This window comes from Ixodes scapularis, unplaced genomic scaffold (genome assembly GCF_016920785.2).
Source record: "Ixodes scapularis isolate PalLabHiFi unplaced genomic scaffold, ASM1692078v2 PGA_scaffold4__175_contigs__length_147842914, whole genome shotgun sequence".
NCBI classification, from domain to species: Eukaryota; Metazoa; Arthropoda; class Arachnida; order Ixodida; family Ixodidae; genus Ixodes; species Ixodes scapularis.
In genome coordinates, this window is record NW_024609879.1 from 97,242,957 (window position 1) to 97,267,731 (window position 24,775).

Sequence of the window (24,775 nt, forward strand, 5' to 3'; positions counted from 1 at the left end):
GACAGCGACCTTGGCCGGAAAAGCGTTATCTGGGGGGCTATGTTGCGCTTTTTGCACTCCCAGGAGACTAGGGAGAGGGAAGTGACGTCAAGTACACAGCAAACGCAGATTGGGTGTTGATTTCGTTTTCTTCTGTCAACATCCAATCTGCCTTTGCTGTGTCGTTGACGTCACTTCCCTCTTCCAAGTCTCCTGGGAGTGCAAAAAGCGCAACATAGCACTACTGGCCCCGCCTAAATGGAGACATCTGGTCACTTTATTGAAGGCTAAACATAAAACAGCGCAAAACAATTCGAGGACCAGCTCCACAGCTAGCCCTGCTGGAAATGGACGATGTGAAATGAGGCCAAAATTCACATTGAACCAATGTGCAACTGTAGGTCCAGACACATTGAGCAATATGCATTTATGAAACAAAAACCTATGTGCACCAATTGGTAATCCTTTAGGGAATTCACATTGGGCTGAATTGGTAATCCTTTAGGGAATTCACATTGGGCTGATTGCATTTATGAAACAAAAACCAATGAGCAGCAATTGGCAACAGGTACCCCAGTGCACATTGCATTGAGGGTATTTATGGGGCAAAAACCAATGAGCAGCAATTGGCAACAGGTGCTCCTGTGCACATTGGGTTGATGGTATTTATGGGGCAAAAACTAATGAGCGGCTATTGGCAACGGGCCCCCCTGTGCACATTGGATTGATGGTATTTATGGGGCGAAAACCAATAAGCGGCAATTGACGACAGGCACCCCTGTGCACATTGGGTTGATGGCGTTTAGGGGGCGAAAACCAATGAGCGGTAATTGACAACAGGTGCCCCGGTGCACATTGGTTTGATGGTACCCAGTCAACCAGCAACCGTCTATTAAACATCCGAAAGATGTGTTGTTCGGACATTTAACATATCCAGTGGATATCTGCTACGATTCATCCAACATTGAAAGTATCTACTGTGCAGTGCAAAATGGTTTCCCAGAAAACGTACCACTAACACAATCTGGTTGATGCAGCTGGACATTCAGGTGGATGTACCATGTACATACCTCAGAAATATTACCTTTCCTGGTATAGGGACCAGCCCTATGCCAGGAGGGCAAGGAAGTGCCTAAGCAGCCTTCATTTTATGCTAGCATATAGCGTGTAAACTGTCCTACAGAAAAATTTAAACGGATAAGAGTCGAATTCTTTACAAAACAAGAGCTCAGAGGGCAGATTTGCTGTATGGCCCGTGCATGCTCTCAATGTATACCCAAATGGCGCATTACAGATGTATAATGTAGCAATCAGGCCCGCAGCAGACATTCTTTATATTGAAGTTTTTTTTTCACCATCAAGCTCAGAAGCTTTACCACAGGATCAGTACAGACGACACTGACAAGGAAGGCGACACTACTGATGCTGACTCGTTTTAGTGAGGTGGACCTCGCCACATGCGAGAGAACTGAAATACGGGACACAAACATTGTCATAAGCTATGACGAACGGCCCTGAGGAATTGACTACTGAAGTCTAAGGCTTCAGTAGTCATATGCTCTAGTGACGAGGACACCAGAATTTTACGAGAGCTGTAGCACCGACTGCATGGCAAAAGATGCCGCTGCAGTCTTGCAGCGTAACTCTGAACGTGAGTAGCGCACTAAATTCCTGCCCAGCCTGTCAGGCATGCAGATCCGTTCTGTAGAAAAAGTTGCAGTGCCAAACAAATCACCATGAACTCTTTATTGTTACTGTTAGACAGATGAGCAGTGCTTGATGCTTTTAAAATAAAGTATAATTTTTGAACAATGCTGCATAGACAGCATGAGGTTTTCAAAATAAAGTATACTTACTGAACAATGCAGGATACTTTGCTTAAAAAAAATGTCTGATAAACATAATAAAAAGCTCAGCACATTCAAGGCCCACTTAAGGCAGTTCACATCTCTATCTCCTGTGGTGCAGAATGTTCCTGAAAAGCAACGAAAAAATGTTACGTTAAAGATATGTGAGCAGTGGTTTACCATTCTATGAAACAAAACTAATAAAACAGTGAAGTTCAAAGTGAAGTGACTCAAATATGCAAGAATTGGAACTGATGTAAATAAATCACAAGTATTTTATGCCTTGTTTTTAAAGCACATTCATGCTGGATGTGTGTACTGTATTGCCAACTTTTGTTTATTAGATTTACATCAAATATCAGTGTTCTTAAAATTCGTTGTCTATGCATTCTCTTTAATCCATAATAAGGTACTATTACATAATGAAATTTTTCCTCTTAGAGAAACACTCCAAACAAAATTTTTTTTATTTAAAATTATTCAATACTGTTCACACCTGTAGTATTTGCTCTCAAATTAAACCAAAAAAGGTGTATTTAAAGCATTCAAATACTCTCATATAGAAATTATGCTTTGAAGAAATTGCACACCATACTTACTGTTCTAGAAAAGTTTGATTTTTGTGCTAACATCAGCTTAATAAGACCAGCTTACCATTTGAGATGACTGATGTCAGGCAGGTGCGTGGCGAAGTTAATCCGTGACCATGGTTTCTACCTTGAAGTCTTCACATTTATGGCAGCTCTGCACTACATCTGATAAAAGAAAGCAACAGAAGTATGACACCAACAATTCCATAAATCTGGTTCCATGTGAAGCGATCTGCACTACTGTTCCAGAGATTACTTACTTATGATGCACTCAGCAAGGTGAAGGTTCCTGAATGTCAACTTTCTCTTGCGTCCTTTCCACAAAAATTTTCGCCCCAACTGGTCAGTCAGCAACCGCTTCGTGATCTGTCTCGTACAGGAAGCATAACCAGATCCACACACTTTGCTGAGCTGTCGAACATAAAAAAACATCCACATAGCAACCGCTTAGTGCAATCATAACTATTGATTGTATGTTTCTGTTTATTTTTAGTCAACCTTGGCAGGTGTTTATCGGCATCAATTTCTTCATTAAATGTGCTGCAAAAATATTCCAAAAGCCGGGAATCATAATGATAAAAAACTGCACCGACTTACTCAAGAAGATTAACAATTTAATCAAACGTTTCGTCTCCCATGTGGGAAACATCGTCGGTGAAACCTTGAAGCAGGAATGAGCGAAAGAAACTTCAACAGTCCTATTTAAGCAAGTCCGCATACACATTGAGGAGGGGGCCGCAGCTGGAGTTACAAGCTGATGAGTCATTTCGGATGAACCATGATTCTACGAACCTGCTTGGACCCCACCTTTGTTCAAGCGCCAGAGTGGACGCATTCTCAAAAGTCGAAACTGTGTCCCGTATTCCAACAATGGTCTACGAGTTCCGTCTTTGCTCTTGTCGCATGCGTGGCCTTTGCCATGTCCCTTTTGTGACTTTCATTTAGCTTTAAACAGCATTGAATCATCAATCCAATTCACACATGATGTTGAACAGAACGGTGCAAAGCCTTTTCTGTATGTTAATGTGTTCCGAAATAGTACCGGTCGCTTATATACAACAGTGTACCGCAAAGCTGTGATACAGGCAACCTCTTAAGCTTTAACTCGCATCATTCTGTCGAACATAAAAGGGCTGTCGTAAAAAACCTACTACACCGGTCCGAACGAATTTCTTCTAATCCTCAATTGCGCGCTTCTGAGAAAAAAGTCAAATTTGGGGGATTTACGTGCTAAACCAACGACGGGCATCTGGCACGCCCCAGCGGAGGACTGAGGATTAATTTGGACTACCTGGGGATCTTTTGACGTGCAACTGAAAGCTCGGTTACACGGCGCCTGCTCCGCAATAAGCCTCTGCCACATGGGGATCCGTAGGCCAGCGCTCTCGCCTCGGAGCCACCGAGGCGGCTTGCGCGCTTCTGAGGATGCTGTTATTGTTGACCTGCTGATGAAGCGGAATTATACGAAACGTTTTATTGATAACACGCACAAACAGATGGGACAAAGAAGTCAGGATAATGGACAACTTAGGACAGGGCAGGCAACAATACCCTATTTGAGAGGTGCTTTTGAGTCCATTCGCAGGGCCCTCGCCCCTTTGAATATCCGCGCAGCTTTCAAACCCCACCATAAACTATGTGACTTCATTTCTAAACCTAAAGATTACACCCCCCCAGAGTCCCAGTGCGGTGTTGTGTATAAAGTGAACTGTCTAGACTGTGACACATCCTACATTGGGGAGACAGGCTGGAAGCGCTGCACTCGCCTAAACAAACACAGCGAAGACGGAACTCGTAGACCATTGTTGGAATACGGGTCACAGTTTCGACTTTGAGAATGCGTCCACTCTGGCGTGTGAACAAAGGTGGGGTCCACGAAGGTTGGTGGAATCATGGTTCATCTGAAGTGACTCATCAGCTTGCAACTCCAACCGCGGCCCCCTCCCCCGATGTTTATGCGGACTTGCTTAAATAAGATTGTTGAAGTTTTTTCGCTCATTCCTGCTTGAAGGTTTCACTGATGATGTTCCCCGCATGGGAGACGAAACGCTTGATTAAACTGTTAATCTTGTTGAGTAAAGTCGGCGCATATCATTAAATTTGCTACTAATATTTATACCTGCTCTTATTGAGGCACTTCCGACATTTAAACTGAGGAATTTTGACGTCTTTATCTCAATATGGCGATTGGATTAAAGATCATACCACTGGGCACGGGCTTGGGCTTACCCGAAAGCCCAGGCCTGGGATGGGCTCGGACTTTTGACTGTGGGCCCGGGCCGGGCTCGGGCCAGCACGTTGATTGGCCTGGTTCGGGCCAGCACGTTGATTGGCCTGGTTTGGGCCAGCTGTAATTGACCATGATGCTGACAGAGGCCATCGTAGAAATCGGCGTCTCGGTTATCTCAGCAACATCAACTCCAGAACCACTAGACAAGTACCCATGAACGTAGGCCCACCTTAAGACAGTGGACGGCAGCGTCGTTAATCATGAGGTGAGCTTCGGGTTAATCCCAGTGGCGTGATGTTTTTGCTTGTGGTGATAAATAGCGGCAAACCAAAAATAAACCGACATTGAAGCGCTCTGTCAGGAATTAAAAATGGGGGACTCAAAAGCATTAACGCTAAACAATCTCAACCTAATTGATCATGAGAAACACTTATCTCTCTCGAATAATAGGTGGGAAGCGTTAACATAACGGCAATGATGTAGTGGGGAAGCTTACAGGCCTAGTAAACAATTATACACATACTGGGGAATGCCTGGCACATATTCAGGTATGAATACATGCTCAGATCTACAAAATATTTTAGGAGAAGATACAAACTGCAAATTAGTAGTCTTTCTTAGAAAACACATTGACGTATCTTAATCACAGTGCTAAAACCCATAAAAACACTTGATTACAATTATTTTAATAAAAAAAAGTTCTGAATATGTACATGACACCAGCAGTCATAGCTTTGATTTAGTTCATCGCAAGCTATATTTCTCTGGCAGCAAACGAAGACAATTCTTTCAACTGTGCAGTGAACCAGAATTAATACAATACGACAAAGTTTCCGTATACCACTTTAAAATAACCACAAACAACGCTTTTCAGATCAGTATGTTTTGCTATAAAAGGCTTATTATAAAGCCATAGTCCTTACAGTATATTATAAAGCTTTTAGTCTTGCTGCATCCAGTTGTGGCTTTGCTTAGCCTTTGTGCGGTTTGAAGGTCTGCCGGTTACAATTCGCCAAGGAGGCCATCTGTGGCGGAGATAATTACCAAACCTTACCGGATGAACATTGATTCCCTCTTCTATTTGAGAACTTTCGTGTGTGAAGTCTTGTTGAGCCACATGCCATTGCCAATGCACACATAGAAGACAAACTTCAGTTCATCTTTGAAGCAGCACTATGTACAGGAAATTTGCCAGCGCAATATTCGTGACTCCAGCGAAATCGACGCCGCGTAGCGGCAGCGCCGAGAAGCTCAGGAGAGGAGGTTGTCCCGACTCTGTCGTCTGCTATCGCTGCTTGGTTCTCGTAGGCAGCATAGAAACAAACATTGTTTCCAGTAATTATTTTAATGATTCCACTGGGTCCTTCCTACGCACTGAGTAGACGAACGTTTCTAGGGTAGAAAAATCGCTTTGCATTCAAATGTAACACCGATTTTATGCTGCAGTGCAGGAATTTGTGATGGTCCGCATACTGAACAACGAAAACGACCTTCTTTCGTCCCAATTTTGCCTGAGCAGCGCGCCATCTATAGTTCGCTGGAGTCGCGAATAACCTGGACTGGGATTGAAAACAGGGGTCCTATTTGTCAACGGCATGCCTCAAAATTAATTTTGCTGATGAAAAAAAAATTGTAGCAATATTTACGCGGCAAAACGCAATTTGAGTTTGGCACAAAACCGAACCGGTGTAACTAGCAGGTATCCTTCTTACCTCCTTACTGTCGGAGTTAACGATTTGAATGATTCGACGTGATCCCTCACCCTCCTCCTCTTCTTCATCTCCTCTCTCTACCCCAACGAACTAACAAACAAACAAACATGCACGCACACATGCACACAGATACCTCTTCTTCAAATAGACACAGACTGCGCCACGCCTTGACAGATATAATTCATTCTAACCTTAAGCCTATCAGCACAGAAAAAATGTTAAAACACATTAACGAGAAAAGAGTCAAAGTACAGGCTAGCTGGTGGAAGTCAACCATTTCGTCGTTTACCCTGAGACTGGGGGGTTTTCGAAGAGCAGAAGTAACAGAAAAAACAGACAGGTCTTGAGACCTGTATGTTTTTCCTGTTACTTCTGCTCTTCAAAAACCCCCCAGTCTCAGAGTAAACGACGAAATGGTTAAAACACATAACCTTTACCTAGTTTCTGGGCATATGAAAACAAACACACGGCACCCCTATCAATGAAATTCCTTGTACTTGTGACGGCATAACTAAAGAAAATCTCAAATTTAAAATACGTCTTATGAATTGCTTCGCAAGCCCGAAAATGAAATTACAATTACCTGTCTCACACAAGCTTCCTCCAGCCCTCCCGGGCAGTCACTCATCTCGTCGGAGGTACTAGCACCCGCTTACTGTCACTGGGTTTCCGCGTCACTCTGCGATCCTGAAACAACCGGCGCCGAGAGTTACTCCCACATATTGTGCTTAAAGAAGGAGATGGTCACTAGACTGGGCACAACGCGTGTGGAGACTAGAACTTACCAAACAACTTTAGGATCCGCGCCTTGAAGAAGTCCGATTCCGTTTCGTCACAAGGCTTGACGGGCAGAAATTTGAGATGATATGTGGCTCATGGTCGTCCTCAAGACGTACGCTTGCATAATCGTTCGTAAAATTCCGGCCGCTCAACTGGTCTCGACTCTGCAACGTGCTTCAAGCGGTTAGACTTCCCGCGAACGTTGCTTCGACAGCTTCGGTTCTTCTTCCACGCTTCCTTGTCCTCCGGCCGGACCGTTCGGTTTATCACGTCGGGCCACTTCCTGACGCAGGGGATGTATCACGTGACTATAATACTTCGTATTTTAACTCTTGTTTTTGTTTGCTGAAGTAAACAAATACTTAAAAAATTTACTTATTGACCTTAATTTAGCAAAAAATTTGCATAAATTGCACTTTAAAAACTTATTTTGGTTTTATATGTCATGCGGGCTATGCATGCGGGTGACCCCACTGTTCACTCTATTGACTCCAGCTCACTTTATATTGTCACGTGGTGTAACCCGCAAGCCCGCAAGTGTGACTGATGTACTTAAGAAAATAATAAACGTTTCTAAAAATTATAGTATTACTTAATTGTCAAATGTAAATACTGAATATATATTAAACTTATAACAGAGTAATTTTTATTTGTCATTTTAATTAGAAAATTGCATTTGCTGCGGGACGACGTCGGTGCGAATTTTAAAATTTGGATTTGAGACACGTAGGGTGTCGCGCTGTGCGACCATGAACCCAAACAAAAAAATATACTTGGAGCCACTAAGTATACCCAGCTTGCCAAGGACAACAGTCCTGAGACGAAGTTGTGTCCTAAAAAATGCTACAACAGGCCAGGGACCAGAACCGACGTCGCCGACAGCAGTTTCTGTAAGCTCGGTTGTCTCGGAACACGGTGAGACAAAAACTCCCCGTGAACTAAGTAGTACCAATGAAACCAGAAGCTGTCACAGTACTGGGCCAGTTAGTGAAGACACAAGTGATAAAATTGTGAAAGTGACGGGAGATTTGAAGACCGATTTCCTGTCCAAGTTTCCGAAAAGGCTACTGCCAAAGACGAATGTAACGAGTCTGACGTACCCTGTTTCGGTTGGCCTTCATTTTAATTGGACGCAAAATGAAGGGCTTCTGAATCTCGAAAACTTCATTGCTGGAGTGTACACTCTTCCCGGCATCAAGGAAAACTACAACATTGGGAAGCCAGAAGCCAAACTAAAGGCCCAAACTGCCAACAAGCGCGTAAAATGCCTTTCAAAAAGGAACTTCCTTGCTCAACTACAAAGTGGAAAGCGCTGCCTGACACTTACTGTGCGTGAAACAAGGTGCAATCATCATTTCGGGAAGGTCATCCTTATTTCGTGTGTGTGTGTGTGTGTGCGCATTTTATGTGCTTTTTTTAATGACTTCTATGGTGTTAATAATTATTGGATGTTATTCGGCACTACCGGCTTTTCTTTTCTGTTAATAAAAAGCATGCCCACGATAGAATGTGCACGTGATCTGCCGACCCAGAACGAGCGCGTAGCCTCTGCTAGGGCTCAAACAGGATACGTTCACATGGCAAAATGGAAGCCTGAAGTATCGCACTTTTTCGCCAACTCCGCCAAAGTTTTAAAGTCCCGACGTCGGAAGTCTGAGAGCTTTGGACCAATCGTGAAAGATGATAATAGGATTTTTGAGTCAGTGTTATTCTGTTTTTGACCCGGTTTTACTCTGATTTGCTCGGTTCTGGAGCGAAATTTATACAAAAACGAGAACGTTCCACTCCGAAACCAGGTAAAACTGAATAAAACGGAGCAAAGTTCAATGTGAATACATAATCCAGTTGGTGCAATCGTTTACGCTATTACTGTTACTGAAACATCCTGGAAAACAAAAGGACAGAATACACCGCTAAAACTGCAGAGTTCCGATGATACCTGAATTTCGTGGCTTGCCTATATATAATTATTCATGAATCTTGTGCATACTATGTGCACACATAATGTTCCCGTTCCCCATAGTCTTTTCTTTATGTTTTACTGGCAGCCGCATGTTTTATAATACGAAGGAGGACAGTACGTAATCAGGAAATTCTAAAACACGTGACAAAAAAGAGTTTATATTCACTTTATTAACTGAATGTTTTATTTAATTAGTGTCTACATGGCCCAACCCAAGTTATATAGCTAAAAAAAAATGTTTATTTGACAGAGAGGAACCCATCGGGCACGCACGTATCTGCACGGGGGGGGGGGGGGGTACCATGGCCCCCCCCCCCCCTCCTCCCAAACCTTTCATTTGGTGGGGCCTCCTTTCCCCCCTCCCCCTCATACAGTATTTTGTCATGGGCGAATCAAAATCCTGGCTGCGTGCCTGTCATCGGGTATATTTGCGGCAAAAATTATTTTCCTGTGCTCAAAACATAAAACTTTAGTATATAACAACTCTAATTTCTTCACTAAGCATACTGTTTAACCTGATAGATGCCCACTTAATAGATTTTATGTTCTGTATTCCCAGTCGACCATTAAAAGTTCTCGATCCGAAATGCATTCCATTTCACCAATGAAGCTTTCAGTTTAACCAGTACAACTTGTTATTGATCCTATTGAAAGACCAATAGGCACTTGTATTCCGGACCAGAAAACATTTGTGTTGTTACCATAGAAGTTTCTACTTGTCCCATAGAAGTTCCTGCTTGTCCCACAGAAGTTCCTAATGGTACAAGAGAAGTCTGTATTGGTACGATATAACTTGTTATCGGCCCAGTAGAAATGCCCATCGGTACGATGAAATCCTATTGATCGCATAAAAATCTCTATCGGTCCCATAGAAAATTTTTGCAAGGGTGTGCTAATTTGGCGATTGAGCATTGTCACTGCCATACTGCACCGAGTTCACTTCTCTGCAGTGCATGGCTCTTGGCTATCTCCCGTACAATGTCTCTGCCACATAGCGCCACTGGCTGCAATGAGCGGTAATGAGCAAACTGAGTGTCGTGCACATTGACACAATTGGCATCATGGCGCTTGCCCCCTAAAGTTGACTTTCCCTCAACCGATTCTTTGGCCTTCCCCCGTGCTGCGGCTTCTCTGCAGCATTTCCAGTTGCACCCATGTGCAAAACATCGGATTTTTTCATCGGCGCCAATTGCACATTCATGCTCATAGGCTTTGGCTATGCATTTCAAATGGAACAGGCCTGCCATTTCCAGCAGGGCGATGATACCTGAATCTCGTGGTTTGCCTATATATAATTATTCATAAATCTTGTGCGTATTATATGCCCACACAATGTTCCCGTTCTCCATAGTCTTTTTTTTATGCTCCACTGGCAGCCGCATGTTTTATAATACGAAAGAGGACTATACGTAAGTAATCAGGAAATTCTAAAACACATGACAAAAAGATGTTCATTTTCACTTTATTAACTGAATGTTTTAATTAGTGTCTATATGGCCCAACCCAAGTTATATAGCTAAAAAGAAAAGGTTTGTTTGGCAGATAGGAACCCATCGGGCAGGTACGTATCTGCAGGGGGAAGGGGGGGGGGGGGGGGGGGGGGGACCCATGGGGCCTGCCCGTCCTCCCCCCCCCCCCCCAAACCTTCCATTTGGTGGGACCTCCTCTCCCCTCTCTCCCTCATACAGCATTTTGTCATGGGCAAATCAAAATCCTGGCTGCGTGCCTGCCACCGGCTATGTTTGCGGTAAAAGTATTTTCCTGTGCTCAAAACATTTCTCCACTAAACATACTGTTTAACCTGATAGATGCCCACTTAATCGATTTCATGTTCGGTATGATCCTCACCTCAAATGGTCCAATAAAAATTCCCAGTAGACCATTAAAAGTTCTCCATCCGAAATTCATTTTATTTGACCAATAAAGCTTTCAGTTTAACCAGTACAACTTGTTATTGCTCCTATAGAAGGACCAGTAGGCACTTGTATTGAACCAGAAGACATTCGTGTTGTTCCCATAGAAGTTTCTACTTGTCCAATAGAAGTTGCTAATGGTACTATAGAAGTCTGTATTGGTACGATATAACTTTTTATCGGCCGAGTAGAAATGCCCATTGGTACGATAAAATCCTATTGATCCCTTAAAATCTCTATGGGTCCCATAAAAAAGTTTTACTAGGGTGTGTTAATTTGGCAATTGAGCACTGTCACTGCCATACTGCACCGAGTTCGCGTCTCTGCAGTGCATGGCTCATTGCTATCCCCCGCGCAATGGCTCTGCCACGTAGCGCTACTGGCTGCAATGAACGGCAATGAGCAAACTGAGTGTCGTGCACATTGAAACAATTGGCATCATGGCGCTTGCCCCCTAAAGTTGACTTTCCCTCAACCTATTCTTGTGCCTTCCCCCGTGCTGCGGCTTCTCTGCAGCATTTCCAATTGCACCAATGTGCAAAACATCGGATTTTCTCATTGGCGCCAATCGCACATTCATGCTCATAGGTTTTGGCTATGCATTTCAATTGGAAAAGGCCTGCCATTTCCAGCAGGGAGGACTAGTGCAGCGCTCGTCCTGTGGTGTTTGTTCCTTTCCTTGGTCTTCTTTGTTTTGCGCTGTTGTACCTACATGACGTTTAACCAATCATAAACCTGAATTTTTTTTTTATCTACTGTAGTTGCCCTTGCAATTGCTTGAGCTCCTGTACCATCTGCTCCGCCTGTGAGTTGCCGGTGATGAGGTGCGCTGGTGACTCAGATGATATTCATGCAATAAATCATGGTAACTTAAAGCAGCTCCGTTGCCCAAACAAACCTTCATTAACACTTCAATTGTGTCTAACAAAGACCATAAATCCTTGATTACTACGCTCGACGACATGCTGCTATCCACTCACACCTCGAGCCATTTGGTGTATAATAACCTGAAATGCTTTTCCTCACTGAACCAGCAAAGCCTATGTGAATTTCATTCCAGGATGTTGGCCATTCTCACTGTGTCACTGCTTTTAGCTTGTGTTTCTGGTTGTTTGGCATTAAGTATGGGATCCAGACATAATGGTCCCGGACATTATGATCCCAGACAATATGGTCCCGGACAATATGGTTCCGGACAAAATGGTCCCATGTCGTTTTCGCTGCATTTTTTCTTTTTTTTTTTCTTGCTTTTCACAGGTTTGTAGATTGCATGTATTTATTTTTGGTGAACATTTGTGACATGAGCCATTGGTTATTTTAGAGTTACTTTTTAATTGCTTGGTCTTCAAAGGTTTATGTTATTAAATGTGATTCGCAAAATACTTATATTGCGAGCCGTTCGTCAATCTAGAGTTTATATTTTTCACGGATAATTTTCGCGATTTGTTCTACTTTTCGTGTGTTCAACTTGAGTTTCAACCAGGCTACCGAGAAATGCAACAGCAACTTCAAACAATCTGCACACAATTGAGCCGTATCATGAATGACCCTCTGAAAGGCGTGGGCCAAGTGCCGTTTCAGGATCGTAGACCTTTTGGACTGGATTGGGTTTTTATGGCACAAGGGCTGCTGAAGCCCAACAGCATCAAAGAAGGGTAGACCTTTTGTGGGAACGTAATAAAACGTGTCATGTGTTCAAAAGCATGTTTATTATTTTCCATTCTTATTTTCTAACATTGCATCAAAACATGCGGTATTTGCACGGTAGATTGCCTTTATTCCCCCTATGACGAATCGACATGTGACGAATGAACCATTAAAAGTAATCGCTGCAGATATCAGTGACATTTTAGACAGTGCATCAAATGTGTCGGTAATTTTACTTGGGACCATTTTGTCCAGGTTTAATTGTGCTTGGGACCATATTGTTCGGGATCATATTGTCCGGGACCATTTTGTCTGGGACCATATTGTTCGGGACCATATTGTCCTACACCCATATATGCTATTTTCACCAATTCCTGGCCATCAGATGTATAGCTTCTGTCACAGGCTTTCATGGGGATGATTCTGCGGTATGTGGAGTGCACCAGAGTCAGCGGCCCAGACCGTGGATCCATTGGTATCACAACACATGATCCCTGCATTAAACAACATCATGTCACCAACACACTGATCTCACCAGCTATTGTGCACATGCTTGGTGACGCCATAACTGCTCACAGGGGACAGACGGCCGTGCACAAGACAGGTGGTGTCGTTTCGTATACTGCACGCACAGGCCCGCAGCGGGGTTATCGCGCGTGCAGGGGACTGCAGTTCTCAGAATGAATAGCGGCAGCAGCAGCGTAACAAATCTCTTGAATAGGTCTAAAATATCCTCTCTGGGGCCTCCGACATTTCTACCCTGAACTGCTTCGGACACGTGAGAAAGGGTGAAATTCTATGTGGTCTTTTCTGCCAGCTTCTGGAACATAATTAGAGTCTCCTGCAGGTCAAGAGTAGGAGGAGAAGTCTCTGTCCCTCTCTTTCGACATTGGCGGAGTGAACACTGGAGAGAAGCAAACCACCTATCATGACAAGTAGAGGTGGTTTCCTCTTCTCCACTCTCATGCTGTTCTTGACCTGCAACAGACTATAGCGCCCTTCTCAACGCTTGCAACATGAGCAGAACTGTGGGAGGGTCGGGCTCATCCTTGCCCGCAGGAAAGGCAGTCTGCTCAAAATGTCTGCATTCAGATTCTTCAACGCACAGCTACAGGCAACACTGAATTTGGTCAGTAACCTGCTGGCACCTGTCAGCACCATGAATCGTCTTGATCAACTCGAGGCAATGATGCCGAAAACCTCGTCCTTGGAGTTTTCGTGCAGCGTGGACTCTGACGTACACTGCTCCAAGAGTCCGCAAAGAAAAAAAGGTCCAAGGCACCTAGGAAGAGGGTTCCTACTCAAGCTGAGTCAGCCGCAGACACTGCAGTCGCTGACCAACGTGACTGTCAGCTCGGTTTCTCGGCTGCGCACGGACATCATCGCCTGGTTTCACCAGATAGATTTCAGGTTCCAGACGTTTAAAGTTGCACCAGGTGAGGCCATCCCATTGATTGTATCCAAGCTACCATCTAAGCTAGGACTCCATGTGGATTAGGTACCACCTCAAGACGGCCAAGCTAACAATGTAGGAGCAAATGAAGAAAGGTTTCCGTCGTCGTTACAACCTGGACAACGAAGCTGAGGCAAAACAAAAGATGTTCAGCACAAGTCAGCACTCGGGAGGGTCCTGCACCCAGAGCCATACATACGATCCTGCACCGACTCCGCCTTCTGTTTACTGGAGCTCATCCACAAGTGCAGCTACCCAGAGACGAAGGTGGAGAAATGCAAGGTTATCCTGGCCACACTCTTCCACAAAGCACGAAAGCATGCTTCGACAGGCGCTTCGCTTCGTTGAATGAGTTGCTGGACTCTTTCCTTTGCTTTGACCAGGTTGTCTTCAGCCAACCAAAGACACCGGTTTTGGCTCTCGCTGCAGAGTGAGTGCAAGCTGCGCAGGGACAAAGAAAGCGCGCTCCCTCCTGCTCTCGAAGCAGGGCCGGCCACCGCTTCATCGGAACGCCGACGACACCAATCGTCACCAGCACCCTTCTGCAACAGAGAAGCAAAAGAAGCAGCATGCGTCGCTTCAGCATATGTCAAAAACTTTGCGGGACTTTCAATGTTCTTCGTCCCAATATCCTGAAGTTCGTCCGCTCCGTCTCATTTGTAAGAGAAGCGGCCACTTTGGTCACGTGATGTCGGCAAGAGCTGACCCAAGAATTTCTGGAATGGCAATGGCACTTTGAGTCTGTTGCATTGTTGACGGAGAAAAGTGAAAACTTGATGCCCCTACCGCCTGGAAGGTGTCATCAGTAGTTTGTCACATCACCTCTGGTGCTGCAGTGGGCATCAAGACAATTAAGCTTAGCAATGCGGAATCTGAGCCCATTTTCCGTTGATCAAGCCTTTTTTTGCCAGGGGACTTCTGTCTCAGAACCTTGGAAAGTAGTCAACCCTCAGCACCAACGTTGGTGTTACATTCGACAGCGGTACGCAGCTCGGAAGTTGACCTTCAGACAAATCAAGCTTGCTCAAGAAAAGCGAGAAAGCGACTTTGACAGTGGCACATGTATGTTCTTTTTGAGAAGGACTAGCTCGTAGTTTTGTTTAACCCGAGACTGGGGTATTTCGGAAAAGGGACGAGAAGAAAAGAGGCCACAAGGAGGCGACGTCGCCTCCTTGTGGCCTCTTTTCTTCTCGTCCCTTTTCCGAAATACCCCAGTCTCGGGTTAAACAAAACTATGGTTAACTTCCACCAGCTGGCCTGCACCCTTACAATTTTTTGACTAGCTCGTGTTGTAGGAGAGCCCACTCATCAGAGTCAAGGCAACACTATGATTTACAGGCCCTCGCCAAATTGTGAGCCGGCTCTCTCCCGTGAACTACTAGCTTGAACTCGTGGATGGTACTGGCCGCGATGTAGTGCATGTGGAGAAACTGAAGCCGGTCATCAAATTTGTGCAGCCTCTACCTGGGGACTGAACTTTGTAAAATTTATGTCTTTTCTCATTTATCACGTCATATGTATATCATTATTTATTCATGTGCATATTGCTCAACGCAGTATTTGTTTAATGTTTGTTTAATGTTTGGTGTATGGCAGCGTGATATCAGGTCAACACTTAAGAACCTTGGCACGTGACGAGCTGCAAAAGAGACATCGCTCTGAAGCGGCTCGTGCGAGCGCTCATGATCAAAATAAAAGAAGTAGTTTTGGCATGGTAGCTGATGACGTTGACATGTCTTTCCTGAGCACGGTGCCCATTTATCTTGATGACCGATCCAGATCGTCACAACAACATTACCCAGGTAAATTTCCATGATAGGTTTTCCTGCTAGGACTGTCTCCTTGCGGAGTTGGAAAATTGCCGCAGCAGCCGAAATTTTCAAGAGCATCCTTTTCACTCTGTCATCCTTTGATGGTGTTTATGGTGAGCATATCTGCTGTCTGCACCGTCACACACAGCTATAGTGGAATGCCTTGTGGCTGGGGCCTCTGCCATGGTCTGCGTGGGGGTGGGTTGGGGCACAGCAAGTTTTCTTATCTTCCCCTCTGGGTTATGATTATTCATTGTTTCCATACGTGTATCTGTTATCTTGTACTTACGACTACAGTTTGTGGTGGTGGTGTTTGCCTGACGTGAGGTTTTTTTCAACTTTTCCACAGCCAGTGAGAAAAACCTCACGTCAGGCAAACACCACCCCCACCACCACCACCACACCTACTCAGTGGCGGACTAGCAGGCGCACATGCGTAAGGGTACTAACCTTACCGTCTAGCATTGCACGCCGCTGAGTGGGCAAACTTTCTTGTGCAAATAAAAATTATTATTATTATTATTATTAGTGAGGTCCAGTGTTGAAAAAATAGTGCCTCCAAGCACGCTCGCCACAAAATCTGCTACAGCCCGCATCAGATTTACCGCCAGTTTTTCAACCGCGTTGTGTTGGCTCGATTATGCCTTAGCTTTGGAGCATCCAGAGTTCTGCCTCCACTGCGGTACACATTGCAAAAGGAACAGGGCTGGCCTTCAAAAAGCGCAGAGCTACATCTTTTTTCAGATTCAGGTTCACCAAGGGTTCTTTGTGCCTGCTCATCCCTGGGTCAAGAGCTTCCTCATGTGTCAGCAACGCGTCATCTAGGGTCTTGCCCTGGTCAAGGTGGTAAGCTACTGTCTACCTCAAACTCCATTGGTCTCCCTTCGACTTTGGGTAAGACCAGATAATTCTTGACCAGTACATTATTCAGTGAAGAAAGGGAGAAAACACAGGTGAGCTGGTGAATGACAAACATAGTAAACCCGAGACTTAGGAAAATAAAAAAAAAATGAAACGAACATTGAAGTCTCGGACACAGGTTGAAGTTTATTCAACAAACACCGCCTTATATACACGTCCATACCTCCTTCACAATCCACCCTTTGGCGAATACGTGCTGCCACCTAGACACGCGACTGGGATCGAGAATAAATGGCTAGAAAACAACGCGCGCACCAGGCCTCTCTAACCTGTTCGACACACAAAACGTGAGCCACATCCTGTTTGCCCATTGAGCCGCTGTGACCTAGATACGGTTTCCCCAAACTTGCCTTTGTCCCGATCGTGGGTTATTTTCTGTCCCGAAGTCGACATGAAGAAACCATTTTCCCTCTCTGCTCGGCCAAAGGAAAAGAAAGAAGGTACTAGAACCATTTACTCTCAAACCAATGTTTCTACAAAAGATCCTACTACTAGGTGTAACATAACTTCCAACCATACCCAGCACACGAAACAAGAAACAAAAAGGACATGAAACCCAGACACAAAAGAACAGGCCAAAACAAAGGACCTCAAACCGCAAAGGCTGCGCAAGCGCAAGATGGTATAGCCTCGACTGCCTTCACAGCGCTTGCAGAAAATGAGCGCTCGTGCAACCGCCATGGTGTGATCCAAAGCAATTAGCTCACACTTGTAGAATCTGGCTAACAGTCCATGCTAAGGGGAGATGAAGCATAGAAAACTGCAGCTCTAGGCACAAAGAAAAAAAAAAAAAAAAGAACCTGCCACATTGGAAGAATATAGGAACAGGGATGGGGGCAACGAGTTTGAATTATGTGGGGGATGGAGAATATAGCACCCCTCCCCACCTGTTCGCAACTTCGCACATAACCCGAGCCTATTTAAAGATCTATATCCCATTCCCACCCGATCTGATCGGCATTCCTAATCAGTTTTGTTTTCATATGTTCAGTGACAATGCAAGCCAGTTTTAAATACACTACTTTTATAATATTACTTTTCCGTACTTCTCACTGCAACATTTTCATGGCGAGCATACTGTTCTCCAGATCACGAGAGCCGCGCACAAGTAGCGAGCCTCAGTTTGGGCATCTAGGACGTAGTACGTAGCAGTTGTGCGCACAAGTAGCGATCCTCAGTTTGGGCATCTAGGACGTAGTACGTAGCAGTTGTGCGTCTCGTACGCACTGCAAAATCTGCGTAAAACGATCCAAACTTCTTTCAGCAAGCGCTATGACCCAAGGGGGTATCGGAGGTCGAGTGTGTTAGCGCACCGCAGCTCGTACAGCGAAAGGTCCCGCTGCCAGGGATCCCCACCCCCACCGCGTTTCGATCTGTTGTGAGGCACATACCCCAGGCTAGCAGTCGTACTGTAGGGGTCCATATCACAAGAGCGAATGACATTTTAGCGAACGGCGACATTTGAGCGAATGGTCGTTTTAGCGAATAACGGGGGCGCGCGTTAACCCATCCGTCGCGCTGCGCTTTACGCCGCTTCGCGGCGACAGTCTGCGGCAACTCATTACAAAAATATGAACTCATTTGGCCCACCCGAAAACGCCGCTTCGCGGCGTCCGAGTATTCGCTAAAGTGTCGTTCGATGAAACGTGGGCGTTCGCTAAAACGTCATTCGATCAAGTGAGTGCCTCCCATTTAAAATAGTGAGCGTCTTATTTTCTTCCGATGTGCCTAAAATGACGACAGTGCATGCGATTGAGACCAGCGGACAGGCGGGCTACCACTCTTGCCTTCGAATCGTTCGGGAGTCGGGCACCTGCATTTGCACCACGATCGAAGAAACAGAAAGAAGCGATGTCAAATCACATTCACACAGAATCACTCCAAACTTCCTTGCTTGTGCCGTCAGCCGTATCAACGCTAATCAAAATTAACAACGCCTGCCGCGCGCGTTCCGCTGCTCATACAAACAACAACAAACAATCAGGGTATTTCGCTGCAGAAAGTTACTTCCGCCAGTTTTAGCGGAATGCGGAGCTCAACCCCTGCTGAACCGACGTTATTCAAGGTATTGAATTTGGCGTAAGGGTAGTGTGTTTGGGGTATGCGAAAAAGACTACGGTATTGACTATGGCGTACGCCGAAATGACTACGGTATTGATTTTGGCGTACGCCATAACCACTACCGTAGTCGAAGCAGAGGGGTAGTGAGATCGGCGTCCTACAGGGGGACCAATGGGAGCGCTTGCTTGTCAGTATAGCTTCGAGTCTTTTTTCTCACCTAATACGACCGGCTTTAGTTTGATACCTTTTGTGAAGAATGCACACCCAGAAATACTCCAAATTTCAATAAAAATATATTAGTTTCGGTTTTCGGATATGGCTCTTGTCCGCTCATAAATGTTTTGCCAGGCCAGTAATGAACATACTATATTGTATACATGAAGAAAACGTATATTCAATCTCTTGAGATAATGCTGTAGGAAAGGCAAAAGCGTAAAAATGTTTAAAATAGACCACTAAAATAGGCGGACTCATTACAATGGTTAGAATAGGAGACAGAGACAAGCTGTGTATTTAGTATTATTCTTTTATTTTCACTAGGACACAGACAACTAACTTCTTTATTAGTGACGCACTACCTCGAAAACAGTGACGAATACAATAAGCAGTATCAGATAAACAAACGACGTCTAACATGCTCATAATTAAAATATACACCCTGTCAGTAAGTTCCGCGTCATCTGAAATTCGCGAGCTCGCAACATTAAAACGTGAACATCATTCCTTCCGATGAATGACGGCTGATCCGGAACGTAGGTGTATCAGCATCACTGCATATTTTACTAAACGCTCAAAATGAGGAAGGTTATAATACAGCGTCCAACATTCGCAACACGGCGTGTAAAGGATGACGCTGTAAACTTATATGTACCACAACCTATTTTGTGTTATGAACATGAAGAGAATCTATTTTCTCATTATGCTACATAGTTTGGTGGGTAACTGGTTTGCCTTCTGCTTGGCAAGGGATTTTCTTCAGCCAGTCGTTCCGGATCTCCGTCACCGGGAACTCGTGGAAAGCGACCCCCGTCGAAGTCCGCGTGCTCGGCTTGCAAAGCGGCACACAGCAGGAGACCATCACAGCCCGTCGTTTAGCTCCACTTTACCATTAACCGTTAAGATATTTTACAGCCCGAAAAACCACGCGTCCACGCGTGCACGTGCCAAAAGACGGCCTGTACTAGCCTCCCCAAGCTTCCCGAGCGTACTAAGCAGCGGGGAAAGTGGAGATTCTAAGCAGCGCCAGCGGGAGCGGCGGGAACTAGGCGAACTAAAAAGAACTGAACAAGCAAAACAAAAAGCGGCGCGCTGGGGCAGGAGGAGGTGAGCTGGTCGCCCTTTATAGACCTTTTCACCCTCCACCGCATGGGCGCTGCCATCTTGGAATCACGTGATGCGGCCGCCATTGGGTTGCTTCAACTTGTCGCTCCGCTCTCCCGTCCGCGCCTTGGCGGATGCGTTGAATTCGTGTTTTTCGTCGCGTTTCACCGCGTCTCTTGCCTTACTCCGTAAAGTGTCGTCCGACACTTCTACTTACCATGCAATTGCATTACATCATTATGCGCGCAACTTCTGTAATTGATTTTGTAACACGTTTTGAATATTTTTTACCGTCGGCGTGCGGGATACGTGTGAAAAGGTTTTATAGGAGCAGGAATCAGCGTTAGCACTTGCGCACATTGAGAACATATAGGACTTGAAGAGAGCCTCGAGGGTTCAAATACCAATAACTTATGAGAACTGAAGTTTGGTTACTAATAAGGGCGGAACATTTGCAATAGGAAGCCCAGTGTTATTATATATATATATGAGTGCGCATTGGTGTCAAGGAAGAAAACAAAACCACTCAGCGTAATTAGCCACGTGTTTTTCCTGAAAAAATGGTGTTTTGTAGTTCCAACAGATCGAAAACAGTTTCTTTTGATTACACTAGGGAACTAGTGGACAGGGCGCGGGAACAAACATTTAGTTTGAATAATTTTTTATGCTAGAAATAATGGTACCTTAGCATTAGGCAACTTGTTTGTTCGCAAAATCACACCTATATCTGTTTTACGTTCTTAATCGCGTGTGTGATATAAGCATTCGCTTTATCGGTTTATTTATGAATACCACGGAATTGTATATCGTGCTTGGTCCCATGTCCATAGTTTTCAGTTGCTTTAGTAATTTTTTTAATATAACCATGCAATTTCAATTAATTTATTTCAACACAAATAATTGGACTCCCCGCGTAAGAAACTACCACAGACAGCTTGATAGTGCCTATGATTCATAAAATGTGACGCCGAAAAGAATCCTTCTGCATGAAAATCACCGGAGTGCAGCCAATTGTCGACGGCGCATAGGGAGTTACTTTCAGTAGATGGCGACGTCAAAATGTGCAAAGAGCATCGTTTCAAATCAGTGAACAGCTTTCTACACAGGTCCATTGGGTGGCGCCTGGCGTTCGACTTCAGCCAAACTTATTGGAAATCATTTCTTTTGCGCTCTTCAATTTCATTCGGCAAATTTTACGTAAAATGAATATCAGACTTTATTTGAAGCTGGCATTCACTTATCTTACCATTCTCATACCTTGAGAACGTCGTAAGCAAATGTCCAAATGACAAAAAGTTTATTTCATAAGGCCAATATTTTGAAATGCTGTAAATGAGTACTTTAGTTAAAGAAATTTTATAGTCAGCATAGGCTGGTCTATCAAAATATTTGTTGAGAGCTTAATTTCTTTAAATAAAACAGGCCGAGACAATATCACTTTTTTATATTATCTACGTGATTATATTAAACTCGTCTAGTCATTATAAAAGACATTTCCAGTCTCGAAGTTAGAAAAGGTTGGTGTACGGAAATCAAACATCGAACAGTAAACTTGTCAGTTCATCTGTTCTTGGTGATTCGGCAGATTGTTAATCATGTTGTCGACCTGATTTTTCACTAAGCACTCATGCAATATAGTCTGTTGCAATATAAGATGATCAGTTCAATATCTGACTTGAGCGCGAGCTATCTACTTCCGTACCGCTCGGTGCACGCACAGCCAAAGCACGGCGGCAGGCAACGAGCGCACTGTGCAGGCGGAGCTTGTCCTGCTCTTTATTTTTTTTTTCTTGAAATTAGTGTCCGCGGGTACGGCCGTGGACAATGGTACCCCTCCCTGTGCATCAGCGCAGTTGTTTCACCGCCGAACCTGGCCGAAATTAATGATGGACGGAATCAGACGCATATAGTGTTCGTAAAAAAAGATCGCAATTTAGGCTCGAAACCACTTCGTGGTTTCCCAAGTGGCTCAATACTATTGTTTCATTCGCTGTGTGCTACTAGAAAGAAATTCATATCGCAAAATAAATCGAAAGTGGCATGAAACAGCATCACAATCGCGTGTACGTTGAAACCGAAACCGACCAAATTGAAGCAACCTAATGGCGCCGAGTGCGCCAGCGCCCTCTACCCGCCGGTCAGGCAACTACTGTAATGAAAAGGTCTATAGAGTTGGTCGTGCTAAAAATCCACGTGCTCCGAACTATGCCTAGCTCTCTAATTGGTTGTTCGTTTTGCCGAAGACGCCGTTGCCATAGCAACAGCACCGGAAGTCATCGTTTCTCCGTAGGAGGTCGTAACTTTCCTCCTCTCACTTAAGAACGCGTTTATGAATACCGTTCTCGCCTCATCTTACGATGATCGTAACTTTACGAACTTCGTAGCTAAGTTGTCGTAGGTAAGAGGTTCTTTATGAATCTGCAGGCCAGATTCACGAAGAGCTTCTTAGTTTACAACAACTTAGCTAAGAAGTTCGTAAGTTAAGAACATCGTAAGAAGAGGAGAAATCGGTATTCACGAACGCGTTCTTAAGTGAGAGGAGGAAAGCGGCGTTGTCGTGCGGAAAAACTAAAACTTACCGGTGCTGTTGCTATGCCGACGGCGTCTTCGGCAGCACGAACAACCAATCGGAGAGCTCGGCATTTGTTCGGAGCCGTTCGGGGCCGTTCGGAGCCGTTCGGAGCACGTGGATTTTTCATAACAAACACAGGCGGCCTTTCTGCCACTGCTGGTCTGGGGTTCGTATCCGTGCAGTGATATGTCGACGCTAACACGATTTAAACTCGCCCGAATGCCGAGGCCGGGATGCGTAACCACCCCCTTTAACTGCTACGAACTCGATCGCTACCAAGTCAACACAACTGTCATCGTTGGTAAAAGACGGCCCGCAGTCGTTTGAAAAAGCGACGTAGATGGGAACAAATCGCCACGGCGTTTTTTGCGGCCTCGGAGATGCAGGAGCGAGCCGACGTTAAAAAAAAAAAATAAGTTTGAACTACGACATTGTAAGCAAGAGCCACGTAAACACTAAGGAGCGGACGCGCGCGTTTGATCGAAGTGCTGGATTTGCGCTGTTGGACCGCGAATTGATAAGCGCTTCGGGACCGATCCTCTACAATTGCAACTCGATGCTGACGTGACACCCGGCGAAGAAAGGTTGGACCGGCATTGCGACCCACGAACTGTTACAGCGATCGACAGTGAGGTGCAGTCGTGTCAGAATAAAATGGAATACTAATAACAAAGTGTACATACCATGTTGCGAAGGTAATCCATACGGCGTTTATTTGAGCTTAATATCACACAAAACAGAGATAGAATCGATGAGAGCCCCTTTTCGACGACAGCGTTCGTCACCGTTGCCTCGGAAAACAAGATGACAAGAGGAAGAGATTGACCTCTTAATCTAGAATTGAGGTCAGCGATCAAACTATAATACGGGAAGGGTTCACAAGGGTCGCGCGGGCATATTCCATTCAGCATGCCAGCCGGTCGAGGGCAGACGGTCTTCGCCAAGGACCGTCAGATCATCGCTGCGCCGAGTCGGAGTGCCTGCTAGGCCTATCTGCCGATCGGTCGGAGTCCGTACTCGTGGCCCTTGGAGTTTTTCCCGGGTGTCTGTGGATCCAGCGTTCTTGTTCTTTCGTACTTTTTACTTGTTTCTTGCTGCTTGAAGTCGGGAAGCGTTAGAAGCGCACGTAGAAAAATAAACATCCGTTGGTTGTCGCGACCAACTGAGCGACGCTGTCGGCCATGCTGATTTGATCGTAAGAAGTGCGTAAGACAGCTTCGGAGCTGTCGTAGGATTTCGTCGTAACCTGCGCAAAACTTACGAAAATTTCGTTTCGTGAATACGGATTTGTTCTTAAGTTCTGTCTTACGCACATTTTTGGCGTAAGATCGTTTCGTGAATCTGGCCTCTGGCCTCTGGTTCTGCCAGGCTCACTATTTTGAACAGCCTGGCTAGGCGGCGCTCAAAGCCACCTAATTCAACGAGATCAGCTATCTTCATTGTTCTTGTGTGCCTTGTGTTATTGCTACATCTATGTCACACGGAAAGCGCGAAATGGCGTGTTTCATAGCTATTCGCAGCGTTCTGAATGTTGTGCTGAACATTGGTTATAAACTTGAACGCAGCGAATATGACGGTTTTTTGACGCATATAATGTAATCTTTGAGAAGCATTTTCCAGTGTCGTCGAGGTGGCTGCGATGTCAGTCAGCGTCCCGTGGAAACCGTTCTCAAGTTGAAGAACCTCTGCTGCCTGACGCCAAAGGTTCATAGCAAGTTGACGTCTTTGTCTCTATTAGATTCGTCAATAATACTAGTAACATTTATTTGCACGAGAAGCTTACCCAGGGTGGCGTGCGAGGCTGAGCGGGCTGGCGGGCCATACAGGCCCGCCAGCCCGCTACCAAAGGTGCAGGATAAAGAACAAGGTAGTGTCTATTATCCCGGCAGCCGGCAGAATAATTTACGCCCTTTGGCAATGACAATCGGTTCATCGAGCGTCATTCCATCGGCACGTGATGTTTCATCGGCGGGAGC

General features: G+C 45.1%; 1 protein-coding gene and 1 long non-coding RNA gene across 4 annotated transcripts in view; one reads left to right on the top strand and one right to left on the bottom strand.

The window, feature by feature from the left end:
* Positions 1-2,479: 2,479 nt before the first annotated feature.
* Positions 2,480-7,491, bottom strand: LOC120839890. Of its 3 annotated transcripts, XR_005715427.2 has the most exons (5): positions 7,144-7,491; positions 6,942-7,045; positions 4,646-5,750; positions 2,677-2,827; positions 2,480-2,581 (listed from the first exon to the last, which is right to left on the bottom strand). It is a non-coding gene; the product is annotated as an uncharacterized LOC120839890 (long non-coding RNA). The 3 variants fall into 3 exon arrangements; XR_006078227.1 differs by lacking the exon at positions 2,480-2,581 and having other exon boundaries at positions 2,602-2,782; positions 7,144-7,490; XR_006078228.1 differs by lacking the exon at positions 2,480-2,581 and having other exon boundaries at positions 2,602-2,827; positions 7,144-7,490.
* A 16,802-nt stretch (positions 7,492-24,293) lies between these two features.
* Positions 24,294-24,775, top strand: part of LOC8030652 — a 30,929-nt gene continuing 30,447 nt past the window's right edge. The window contains exon 1 of the mRNA XM_002402238.4: positions 24,294-24,503. The gene's annotated coding sequence lies outside the window, so the exon portion shown is untranslated. The remainder of the gene's footprint in view (positions 24,504-24,775) is intronic.